The sequence below is a fragment of the Malus sylvestris genome, chromosome 14, assembly GCF_916048215.2.
Source record: "Malus sylvestris chromosome 14, drMalSylv7.2, whole genome shotgun sequence".
NCBI classification, from domain to species: Eukaryota; Viridiplantae; Streptophyta; class Magnoliopsida; order Rosales; family Rosaceae; genus Malus; species Malus sylvestris.
The window spans coordinates 8,175,087-8,188,798 of record NC_062273.1 but is presented as its reverse complement, the minus strand read 5'-3'; the positions used below and the strand labels follow the sequence as shown (position 1 = coordinate 8,188,798).

Genomic DNA, 13,712 nt, shown 5'->3' with positions numbered 1-13,712 from the left:
ACCCCTTCAAATACCTCAAAATATGCTCGACTGCAGAGGTTGGGTACCCCAAGAACTGACAAACCGCCTTGCGAATCTAAAATCTTAATGTAGGTGTTATCATGTTAGTTTGTCCCAACCAAAAGTGAAACAACTTCAAATGAAAGATTTATAATTAATATCATAAATCCATTTTCTTTTTAATTTTATTATTATTAGGGGGAAGGAATAGTTCGAAAATATTACAATAAACAAGGGAAAGGGAAGCTTTAAGCATATGACGCATGGGTAGATAACTACAAGATCATAAGAAAACATAAATATAATTTCAAGTTGTATTCCACCACATATATAACATAATATACAAATACCAATCACGAATTACACGTAGGGGCGACAGATCAAATCGGTATGAAGGCAGTCAAGCCATTCCTAGACCCAAAAATGGCATCAGCTTCCACAAAACAAAGGTATTTGCATCTGGTTTCTCCAAAAGAATCAGAAGTACGAAAGCCAGTCCTTGTGAGACTCGAACCCTAGGTGAAGCGCAAGAAGCCACATTGCCACATTTTTTCCATGTGAAAAGGAAACTCATGGTTAATGTTACAGGAGCAATCCCATGTCAAGGAAATCCCGACAAAACTATCTAGTGTTTTCTCCCAACCTTCTTGTGTTCCAATGATTTGGATGAAGTGCAAGGTCTCGGACTTGCAGCTGCATCCTTCCTCGTATTAGTGCTATCCATCTTCCTCTTGAAGCCACTTGCGGGCCCTTTACTATATTTTTCTTTATTTGTCTTTCCACTTCTTTCTGAAGGGTCTTTATTTGATTTTACTCTATCATATTGCCTACCTTTACAAGTCCGCTTGAATCCATCGCCGCTAGAAGTACGAAGCTCGTTGGTTCTATGGTTGTCAGGAATGTGTTTCTTCACCCTTTTCATCTCTCTATGTTCCATCAATCCATTCTTTTCATGTGGCTTACCAAACCTCTTGCGCTTTTTATCCTCCGTCCTTATCAAAAAAGTTCAAAAGAAATGAGCAGATGTAAACTACATACAGTTAGTGTATTGGAAAGTAAAACAGGTCAGTTGTACAAAAACATCATACCTGTAGGTTGAAGTGCTTACATGGCCCGTGTCTATATCGGTTGTGGCAACTTCCTTGGAAGATTTCTTGTTATGGCGGCTCTGCAGTAAGATTTGCATGGTAAAATCAATCTCATGTCATAGAAATTTTATTTATCACCTCAGTTGAAATCTAATATTGAACAAGTCAACTTATATGATTCAACTAAGTGTGTGTGTGCGTGCATTTACACATATACATTCATATTTTCTTGGCGAATGTTACGATGTGAAATTTGACGGAGTAATAGGAAGAATTCCGGATCATGTATTACGAAGCTCAATTCTTGCCAGGAATTGTTCCAGCATGGGTACCGCAAACTTAACCATCAAATCAACTTTTCAAAAGGTTTGTTTACCACATGGAAACTAGAGAAAATTAACTCCACAATGCCCTTCAGGAAACCCTTGCATAAACTGATGCAGTACCACACTTCCTTAACAAAATCTCCATTATGATTGTGACCCGTAGATAAAAGGATGCTGATCAAGGTGCCAAAAACTAAAAACGCTTACAAACATAAATATCCATGTGCACTTGTCCAGTCACTAAAAGAATTATTGCTAAATCCGCACGTGCCTTTGATCTGAAATGATGTCTCAAGACAGGTGACCATGGGAGAACTGCATTGACAATATCACAAAGAAGCTGTTGCAGAGGTCTAGTCTCTTAAGCAGAATACTAGTACTTTTACAAAGCCCAAAACCGCCTGTTAAATGTGTAGCGACAAACTCATTAGCATTTCAGGCCCGGCAAAAACACCCAGTAGGCGGAAAAACACTAATTGCGATAGAAGTAATAACACTCACTTTTATAACTTCTAAAGCTTTCCCTTGCAACAAAGATAAAATAGAGGGAAGAAGATCGGGCATTGAAAGACAAATATCTGTATCTTTATACACCAGCACTGATAGCACAGGCACTGCTCCACTCTTTATGTGAGGTGATGCACTGGTGAGATAGCCCATTATCTGAATATTATAAAATAATCAGTCAATAACATAATCAAGAATAGTGATGAAGCAGCATGCACTGGATTACATGTCAAGAACTTCAATTGGGATTAGTGAACCCTTACCATATTAATTAATTTCTCATAAGCTCCATCTGAACTGACACATGATGGATCTCTCAAGCTAACACTTATTTTGAGGAGTACATCGTAAGCTGCCTCCCTGACTGCTTCATCCTTGGCCTACAAATGAAGAAACACTAAATATTATTAACAGATCCATTGTCATGTATCCAGAAAGTTGTACCTGATAATTAGCCTCAAAAGCAAGTACATACAGAAGATTCATAAGGCTCATATTTTAAGTCAGACTCAAAATTCATACAGAGTAAGCTTGGCAACCTCAATGAGATGGAACAACACAACAAGAGTAATAACAAAGGGATATGTCACAACATTAACCGAATCATCACTATTCAACACATAGTTCTTACATCTTTTAACTTGAGTATGATCTCATTAAGAATAAGAAACAATTTTGAATTTTCCACCTCTGAGTCTATCTGCAAAAATCAATTATAAAGGTTAAACAAACTATTCAATTGACCACTAATCCCACAAAAACTCTCACAGTTGCACATGTGTGGCAGAAAAAAAAATACATGTTTACACAGAATAACTACAGGATGCTGACAAAAGTATCATTAGCATGACTTTAGCATGCCAGATTGACGTATCAGAAAAATAAGGTATTGAGAAACTTTTACTTTGACGAAATGAACAAATTAGAAATGATTATACGTATACGACAATAGCTGGTAAAAAGCTTAAGACCTCAGATACTCAAGAAATTATGCCAAGTTCTTTGCAGTAAAATGACAAAAGTCATGGGCTCGTGCGCTTGGGGTGCGTTTGGTACGTGGGACGGGACGGGAGGGAACGGGACGAGGCGTTCTGTCCCGCGTTTGGTGCGCCAAAAATGGGTGGAACGGGCTGTTCCACGGGACAGATTTTGGGTGTTTTTGCGTTCCACCTCCCCCCCTGGAACGGGTTTGTTCCACGTCTGTGGAACACAATGTTTTACCATTTTAAGACAAATATACCCCATGTCTTTTTCAAAAATTACACCTTCGTTCCGTCCCGTCCCGTCCCGTCCCGTTCCGTCCCGTCCCGTCCCGTCTGCGTACCAAACGCACCCTTGGTTACCAAGATACAAATAGGTTTATTATCAAAATACAAACAGGCTTGTTAACAAGATACAACCATAGCTCATAAGTCGTAACACAAAAAATTTTAGACCTCGGACACTCAAGCAAGTGATGCAAAGTTCTTTGATGTAAAATGACAAAACTCATAGGCTTCGTTAACAATTTTCCCCTCCACACAAATAGGATCACCGAACAGTATTGCTTCCATGTCATCTTTCCCTGCCTTCTAAAAATGCATATGTGCACATACATGATGACGAACGTCTCTGAAACAAACCATGACTTCTATACTATCTTAAGACAAAGGCATGACTTCAATATTTCTATATGATAGATATGAATGACATTTTTAAACAGATAAATCTGACCTTCAAAGTATGAATCATTAAACTCTGGAAACTAGCAAAACTACTCCTTAGAGATATGATATCAACAGGAGATCTCAAACCAAGTAGCAGATCAATCAATTCAGCAAACCGAGACGAACAGAACCAATCATGCTCCTGTATTAGTTCAAAACAAACAGGGATAAGGAACTTCAGCCGTGAACATAGCAAGAGCATTACCTATGAAAAATTTAACAAAGATGAGAATGCAAACCTCTAGAATTCTGCTCAATGTATGGTATGCTTCACTAATGGCCATCTCATCATCGTTCTAAATACAAGGTTAAGTTATAAACTTGGAAAGAAAAAAAAGTAACAGTTACAATACAATGTATGAACAAATAAACATGCCATGAAACGTTAAAACAATCAACTGTATACCTGTAAAGTATCTTTAGCAAAGGTATAGATTAAATAAACAAGATCCTCCTTGGCTCCTTTAACAAAAGAAGATGCTAATTCCATCATCACGCATCTGTAGGAATACAATTTAGACCACTTATTAAAAAAATAAAAAAATTGATGTATCATCAATACAATTATCACAAGGAAGAAATAGTCATCATAGTTGCCTCAAAACATAGAAGTCTCTAGCTTACCGCAGAGCATCTTTTTCTCTAGTACTTAGGTTGTGTTGTTCTTCACCGGCCAATGCATCAGTCTGACTCTCGGCCTTTTCAAGCTCATGACTACCATCATTGAACTGGAACTTCCTAAGCAACGACATGAAAATCTTCTTGGCATCTAATAGAACCCCTTGTTCTAACCTTGCACTTGTATTGTAATATCCCTCTCTATATTATTCAACAACTTCTTTAACAAGATACATGCCCTGCATTTGCACAAGTGTTCAGTATTTATACCAAACTGCAAGCTAAGGCGGTTACAAGGTATTTCCCAAATCTTATCTCTAACCAACAGATTATTATTGAAACTAACAAACAACAACTACTAACAGAGAAAAGCACTAACACTCAATCAATTACTCAATTACTAACAGCATCCTATCATTACCCCACCCTAAAAAATGAACCTTGTCCTCAAGGTTGGAATGCAGGAAACCTGTTGACAAACTCTGCATAATTTTCCCAGGTCGCATCCTCCTTAGGCCGATGCTTCCATTGCACCAAAACCTCAGTCATAGATGAACTGCCATGACCCGTTAACCTCCGCCTCAATATTGCCAATGGATAATCCTCCAAGAGTCCATCCTCTGTAACTACAGGTAATGGAACTGCAGGAATGATATCAGAGCCCAACTGTTTCTTCAAGCATGAAACATGAAAAACCGGGTGAAGTTTGGATGTGGCAGGTAAGTCAATTTTATAAGCCACGTGACCAATCTTCTGCAACACCTTAAATGGACCATAAAACCGTGGCTGAAGCTTATGAAAGGGATGTTTAGCAAGTGATTGGTGGTGATAAGGTACCAATCGCAGAAAAACCATATCTCCAACCTCAAAAGACCTCTCAGTTCGATGTTTATCGGCTTGCTGTTTCATCCTTACTTGAGCCGATACAAGATTAGTCTTGAGCTGAGACAAAATTCTTCCCCTTTCTTCTAAACTCCTATTAACCAAATCAATCTTAGTTGCTCCAGATTCATAAGTAGGTACAGCGGGAGGTGGCTGCCCATACACAACTTCATATGGTGTAAGTTTGGATGAAGTATGAAAAGTAGTATTGTAATGCCATTCTGCCCACGGAAGCCAGTGAACCCACTTCTTTGGTTGATGACTGCAAAAACATCTCAAGTATGTTTCCAAACCTCTATTAGTAACCTCTGTTTGACCATCGGTTTGAGGATGGTAACCCGAACTGAGACACAATTTGGAGCCGTGCAATGCAAAAAATGCCTTCCAAAAAGAGCTCAAGAAAACAGGATCGCGATCACTTACTATTGTGGATGGCATACCATGGAGTTTGAATATATGGTCAACAAATATCTAAGCTACGGAATGGGCAGTGTATGGATGAGACATGGGCAGGAAATGAGCATACTTGGAAAGGCGATCAACGACCACAAAAATAATGGTTTGACCTTTGCAAGGAGGAAGACCAACAATAAAATCCATTGCTATATCTGTCCATACAGTAGATGGGATGGGAAGTGGATTAAGTAGGCCAGGAGAAGCCAAGGTTTCAGTCTTGTTTTGTTGACAAACTGAGCAAGCTGCCACCCACTGCATAACATCAGACTTCATACCCTGCCAATAGAAAGATCGGGAAATTCGCTTATATGTTTTAAGAAAACCAGAATGACCTGCCACTGGAGTACAGTGATGCTCATAGAAAATCTTGTCCCGCCAACCACTAGATGGACTTAAAACAATCCTCCCTTTATACTTAAGAAAACCATTATCAAAATGGTACCGAGCTGTGGATGTGGAAGCACCATCAGAAGGTAACTCCCTAATTTTGTCCATTATCCAAGGATCTTGTTCATTATGCCTCCTTATATCATCCAACCAACCCATGTAAGGATAAGAGATGGCCGACAGTTCCCCATCCGAATGCATCCTAGAAAGAGCATCAGCAGCAACATTATCACAACCTTGTTTATATTGTATCTCGTAATCGAAACCGAGAAGTTTAGAAATCCACTTCTGTTGAAAAGGGGTGTGAGCTCGATGTTGTAAAAAGAACTTCAGGCTATGGTGGTCAGTTTTAATTACAAAATGCCTCCCTTGAATATATGACTGCCACTTCTTGATTGCATGTGCTATAGCCAACATTTCCCGTTCATATGTGGACATTGCTTGAGCTCGTGGGCCTAAAGCTTTGCTTGTAAAAGCAATTGGCCTCCCTTCTTGGTGTAAAACAGCACCAAGTCCATTATTGGAAGCATCAGTTTCAATAATGAAGGTTTTGGAAAAATCTGGTAAAGCAAGAACATGAGGAGATACCATGAGATCTTTGAGAGCCTGGAAGGCCCTAGTAGCTTCATCAGTCCACTTGAATGCATCCTTTATTGTTAGTACAGTAAGTGGTCCACAAATCTTTCCGTAATTCAGAATGAATTTTCGATAATAGCCAGTGAGGCCAAGAAAACCCCTGAGAGCCCTAACCGAATGAGGAAGAGGCCAATCTTGGATGGATTTAAGCTTACTTGGATCTGCTGCCACCCCTTGCCGAGACACCACATGGCCCAAATATTCGATTTGTGATTTGCCAAAGTCACACTTAGTTTGCTTGACAAACAATTGATGGTCTTGGAGAACTTTGAAAACCAGAGACAAATGGTGAAGATGGGATTCCCAAGAGTCACTGTACACGAGAATATCATCAAAGAAAACCAAAACAAACTTCCTCAAGTAGGGTCGGAAAATCTCATTCATCAAACTTTGGAAAGTGGCTGGGGCATTAGTAAGCCCAAATGGCATTACTAAAAATTCATAGTGACCATCATGGGTGCGAAATGCTGTCTTCTCAATGTCACTAGGATGGACCCTGATCTGATGATATCCTGCCCGCAAATCCAACTTCGAAAAAAATTGAGCACCAAACAACTCATCCAACAATTCATCAATTAAGGGTATTGGATACTTATCCTTTATTGTGATCAAATTTAGAGCTCTATAATCCATGCACATCCGCCAACTATTATCCTTCTTCTTAACTAACAGAACTGGTGAAGAAAATGGACTGTTACTACTCGAATAAAACCCAAATCCAATCATTCCTGAACACACTTTTCGATTTCAGATTTTTGTAAGGGACCATACCTATAAGGCCTAGCACTTAGAGGCTTGCTGCCTTCCAAAAGAGGGATTCTATGGTCATGAGAACGGGAAGGAGGAAGTGTGGTTGGTGCTTGGAATACAGAAGCAAATCGAGATAATAAGCCATCTAACTCAGTTTCTTGAAGAACAGTGAGATCCCCAACAATAGCAACCTGAGTCTCGGGTTCTATGAAGAAAAGAACTACACCAAAAGGACCTTGAGAAAGCAATTTCTCCACTTGACAGGTTGAAATGGACGTTGGTGCAGGAGGTGGAGAACTAGAAATACAATAGTGCTTCTTGCCCAATGTAAATTCCATTTTGAGTTTGTCAAAATCCCAAGGAATAGGACCTAAAGTTCTTAACCACTGAGCTCCCAAAACCACATCACAACCACCCAATTGTAGTACATAGAAATCAGAAATATACTCATATTGTTGAATCTGCAACTTAATTTGAGGACAACAACCTTTACTGGAAATAGTACCCCCATTTGCAATCATCACCTCAAAAGAATGTTTTGAGTCAACCTTCCACCCCAATTGTTTGGCAATAGACAAACTAATAAAGTTGTGTGAGCTACCCGAATCCAACAATACAATAACTGGGCAATTCTTGATTAATCCAGAGACCTTCATAGTCTGAATATGTTGGGGAGCCGATGAGCCAAAAACTGCACAAGCTGTGATTTCCACCTGTTGGTCATCATGGTCCTCACCATCGAAATCTTCAATCCTATCAGCAGAGACATCTAATAACAGTAGTTGTTGAGTAGCACAAACATGCCCCCGAACCCATTTCTCTGGACAAGAATAACACAACCCCTTTTTCCGACGATCTTGAAGTTCTTCAAAGGACATTTTTCTCACATTACTAGCCCTAGATGTGCTAGAATAAGAATTACTACCTGATAACAGAGGCACAGATTTTGAGTTGGTAGCATTACTGAAAGAAGAAGCAGAATTTCTGGAGAAATTTCGAACCTTGGTATCTGATAGTTTGATGTCCAATTGGAAGGCCAGCGCAATTGCTTCATGTACATCAGATGGGCGAAGCAATTTGACGTCATGACGTAACTCTGGTTTCAGTCCGCCGATGAAACAACCACGTAGCATGACTGGACCTATCTCCGTAGTCCGATTCGCCAATCGACGAAACTCCGAGACGTACTCTTTGAGGGAACCCAACTGCTTCAATTGAACTAGGGCTTCGGTAAAGTCTTCAAATTCAGAAGGCCCAAATTCTTTACAGAAGACATGAACAAAATCTGTCCATGTTGGGTGATTCTTGATGCAATTCCTCCATTGAAACCATTGTAAAGCTTCGTTGTCCATATGAAAAGAGGCCATCCGTACCTTTTGGGCATCGTCAACCGAGAAATAATCGAAATAATGCTCTGCCCGATAAACCCATGCCAAAGGATCATCACCATCTGAGAACCGAGGAAACTCAAGCTTGATCAATGGCGGCCTTGGTTGAAACGACGAATCTTGACGGAAAAAACGCGGACCCATATGATCAACTCGATCCGACAAGGTTTCTTCAGAACTACCCATTGGATTTGAAGAATTTCCATGATCCACGGGAGCACGATGAGGACGATCAGCACCAGAAAAATGAAATTCCAAGGCTGCAAATCGAGACTCCATTGAAGCGATTACAGCGGACAAATTCTGCATTGTCGACCCGATCGTCGCAACGGAAGATTGGATTTGCCCTGCATTTGCACAAGTGTTCAGTATTTATACCAAACTGCAAGCTAAGGCGGTTACAAGGTATTTCCCAAATCTTATCTCTAACCAACAGATTATTATTGAAACTAACAAACAACAACTACTAACAGAGAAAAGCACTAACACTCAATCAATTACTCAATTACTAACAGCATCCTATCAGCATCGGAAGAAGCAGTTACTGAAGCCAAGCATCCTATGGCATCCTGGAATTAGAATATACAAATAATTTGAGTCAACATGAAGAAAGATGAGAAAAATAATATGTTGTATTATTTGAGTCAGCATGGAGAAAAATAATGTACATAAGATGACCATTTAATCCAGGTTTGTCAATAGTTGTCCAAAGTTTCTGAATTAACAAAGCACAGCACAAATTGAGGACAGTGAACCAAACCTAGTTTTCCAAAGCATTTCACCTAATTGAAGGCATTATTGTTCTTCATGGTAAAACAAACCAGCAAAATCCAAGTTGGTTTGAAGCATGCTAACAATTTCTGGCTAATTAATGAAGTCTAAACAAGGGATGAATGGAGAACCTTTAAATATGAACGCTTCTCAGGGGGTGAATCAAGAAATATGTCTGAGAGCTATAAGCAGCTCAGAAGAACATGATGTCAAAGCCTTAATGTTTCTGGTAGCAGTTTTCTTTGAATACGTGGGTATGTTGCAGAACTCTAGTAAAGATTTGTTTACTGCATAGGAACTTGTGTCACCAGCACCATCTTTTTGATCAAGTACACTTTTGTTCTGATTCACAATAACCTAGACATCAAATATATAAAAACATAATAAGAAACGTGAATACATTAATAAATTTCAAGCAAACCATTTGAATTCTAATTATTATGAAGGAGGCATCACCTGCAAGGCAACTGCAGTATTTTCATGCATTAAGGAGTCCTGAATAAATGTTACTAAAATCCCAGCCAATGGCCGAAACTTGTGGCATATATCAGTTGGAAGATTGCAGAAAGCAGGTAGCAATCCCAACAGATCACGTGCATGAGCCTGTAGATCTTGACTGGTTATACTTTTTAACTGGAAAAGGAGGAGCAAAAGAAAATGTAATGTCCAGAAATGGGTGATTTATGTGAAATGACACATTACATTTTATTGAAGCCAATGAAAAGTAAAAAAGGAAAGAAGAAAGAAAAGGGTTTGTGACAGAAAAATTTATCCTCACTTCATTGAACTTGTATCCCATAGTTATAAAATCAGACCCAAAAAGGGAAAATGCTCATCTCATGAAAGACTTCTAGACTGATGAGTACAAAATAAAATGATCCCAGTTCTTGTATGGTTCGACTAAACTCTAGCAAGACTTCTAATTCACACTGTCTTGTATGGTTAATTTTTTGTTTTATAAAGTTGTCTTGTTTCCAACCTAAAAATGATAAAACCAAATAACAAAAAAACCTGTAAGCAGGCCCAAAAGTATTTTCATGTTATCTCTTTATACTCATGTCATTTGGATGTCTCTTCTAATGAGTTGAATGGCTAGGCCTTAAATTGAATTGTATATCATGAAAAGATGAGAATGTAGAGTTGCTGGGAAACATTCTATGAGAGCGAGTAAAAAAAAAACAACGACAATAAGGGGAAAAAAAAACACTCAACAGAAACTCTGCAGATTTTAGCACAAGAGGAAAATTTGAAGTTGTCTCCGGGAGTGAGGTGCTTGCTAGTTTTATATTTTTGTACATTACCATTATTCAAAGAGAAAAAATATATGTACGCCAAGAAAGAGGCTAAATAGATGGAGACTTGAATCATAAAACTAAACCCTGTTGTAGCATTACCGCAGCAGCACATAAATCCAAATATGTATGTGTAGCCTGTTAATTTTGTCTCAAATATGAAGTTTGAAGAAAATACCTTGACCACTGGCCCTACAAAAGGACCTTGCAAGAGGCATAATATGCTCCATATAGTAACCAAGTGATGCTCCAACAACATAATCTTTCAAAATAGGTATCAACCAAATGTTTGAACTGGTGAAATCACTAGCATTGAGAGATATAGGAACAAGTTCAAGTATCCTCTCAGGTCCAATAGCAATTACAGCAGTTCCAATACATTTCTGAAACTGCAATGATAAAAGAGACATCAATCATTTTTAAAATTTTCCAAAACAACAAAGAGTTATGTAATAACATCCTCAAACATGGCATTGTTTCTCAGCCCGATAGATCATGAAATTAGCTGCCAAAACTGCAAATTTATAAATTAAATAACACTAACACTATCAACAAATGCATATGTTTTTGACAAACAACTACAATAACTAACTCAAAAGTTTGCAAAACATCTGAGTTTAGCATTCAACCAAACGAATAAAAGAAATAATAAAGATTTAGCTATGTGGTAGTCCTATAATCATATCGGCTATGTAGTAGTTCTATAAATCTTTTGTCAAAATAAATCATGCAAAGCCCTACCGAGCTTGAGGAACAATGCAGATATAACGCCCAATAGATGCTCATTTGGCACTCCTTTACAAGTGCTAAGGGCATCCTCAAAAACAGTACATATTAATATTAGTGCACTTGCTTTCATAGTCTCATGTCCTTCATCATCAGATGGTTGGCTTTCACCCACCAGCAAACTTTTTTTATCCACAAATTGGCTTATCAGATCTCTAAGAATATCTTAAGCGTGTGATGCAGTGCTAGCCTCAGAAGTAAAAAGACCCAGATGAGTCAAGACAATGTGTATTAGAGAACCACTCAACATTTTCACAAGTTCATACATGACTACTATTAACAAAATATACAGTTAACAAAATAAAGTATTAAAGCAAACAGAAGAATAAAATATCTTTGGTATTTACACTATTTATAGAGATATGACATATACACGGTCAGACATGCTGAGAAAGTTCATCTACAGTTATGCATTTCTTATAACCATCGGGGTAGTGTGGCAGTGGCACCAAAACTGAATGCTTTACATAAACTAAACAATTAAGAGCATTAACGTCTAGCAAACTGATGAAGATAAGAAAATTAGAAAAGAAAAGTGCAAACGCTTAATGTATGGCACTGAAACATGCCAGGATAATTCAGTGACGATATCTCAGGGAGAAGAATCACCACCAACCACGTCAGCTGTTGTAAAGAAATATGACATTGAGTAGAATGATGAGAATAGTCATTTCTAAGCGCCATGAGAAGAACACCTTCTATATTTCAACTGAAACAAGATTTGCTAGAGACTACTGACTAATGAAAATAAAAATTGGCTTAGAAGTTGACTTTAATAAAGTAGAATCAAGAAGCCTTGAAATAGTAAATACAATAAGAGCCATACCTGCCACAGAACTACAAACTATAGGAAGACTATTAATCCATGATGTCGATTCACCAGCATGAAGTATACACAGAGAAGATTTTAACAAGGCTGCTGCCAACATGACAGTGCCCGAGGGAACCTCATCTCCCAAAGACACATATGAAGCAAGAGAAGCTATAGTCACCTCTGTTTCGGAAACAATGGCATTAACTCTTGAGCTCTCAAACAATGCTTCAATAATTTGGAGTACATGCCTTGTGAGTGTTGAAGAACCGTGAAACCACAAGCTTATTTATTTCTGAAAGAATTTTTGAACCGACTTTCTTTGATAGAAAGGGAACAGTAAGTTTCACCACATTTAGCATGTGAAGGACCTCAAGATTTTTAGGTCCATCTGAAGTCTGTGAAGCACTTAATTCGACTGCCAAAGGCATCTATCCTTTGAACTTAGACAGTATCAACTTGCTAACTTCCTTGATAACGGTGCGGGACTGAAGGGACTTAAAAACGTTCTCAAGACAAACTTGAGAACATTTCTGGACCTGCAACAAGGAAATTAGCCACAAACTTACCATTACCGCCTTGTGGAAGGGCTGTTTTTGTTTCATTCACCTCCAAATCACAACAGAACCATTTTACCAGTACACTAAAGGCTCTCGTTCTTCAATCATTCCAACAAAAATATAAAAGGGTAAATATAAATTACTTGAAATAATTTGACATTGGGAACAATTTCACATAAATTGGTAATTCTTTCGAACTTTCTGTGTATAAGTTATGCACTACGAAGTCTATAAATTTTATGCAGCTCACACCAAGTCTATAAATTTTAAACCCACTTAAGCTAAGTATATGTAGTAAATGAATAACTTAACAAGGAAGCAAATTCCAGCAAATGCCCTACCTTGGGCCGCCTATCGACGGAGAATTGAGCAACGTCTCCAACCCCAATTTGATATTGCCCCAATCCTCCAAATCACAAAACCCCACCACTTTATCAAAGCCCTCACGGCGGGCATGGATAGCTCCACATCTCTTTCCAGGGAGTGTCTCGTCGGCCAAGGCGAGCGAGGCAATTATAACCAAAAGTTGATGTGAAAATACTAATACATCCTTAAATCCTATGCCACGACCAAAATATCCAATTTTGTTAGCCGCAAGCAAGTTCGTCCTCTCCCCATGACTCCCTGAGTATCTCAGTCCCTCTTAACCAGCATATACCTCTGAAGACTCTAGTCCCTCACTGACTACTCACATCCAAACAAATGGAACCAGAGCCGCCAATCCTTCTTCCAAATGCCACTTCAGCTT

At 38.6% G+C, this 13,712-nt stretch overlaps 1 pseudogene; it reads right to left on the bottom strand.

Moving 5' to 3' along the window:
- Positions 1–272: 272 nt before the first annotated feature.
- LOC126598990 (uncharacterized) lies at positions 273–13,477 on the bottom strand (annotated as a pseudogene).
- Positions 13,478–13,712: the final 235 nt, after the last annotated feature.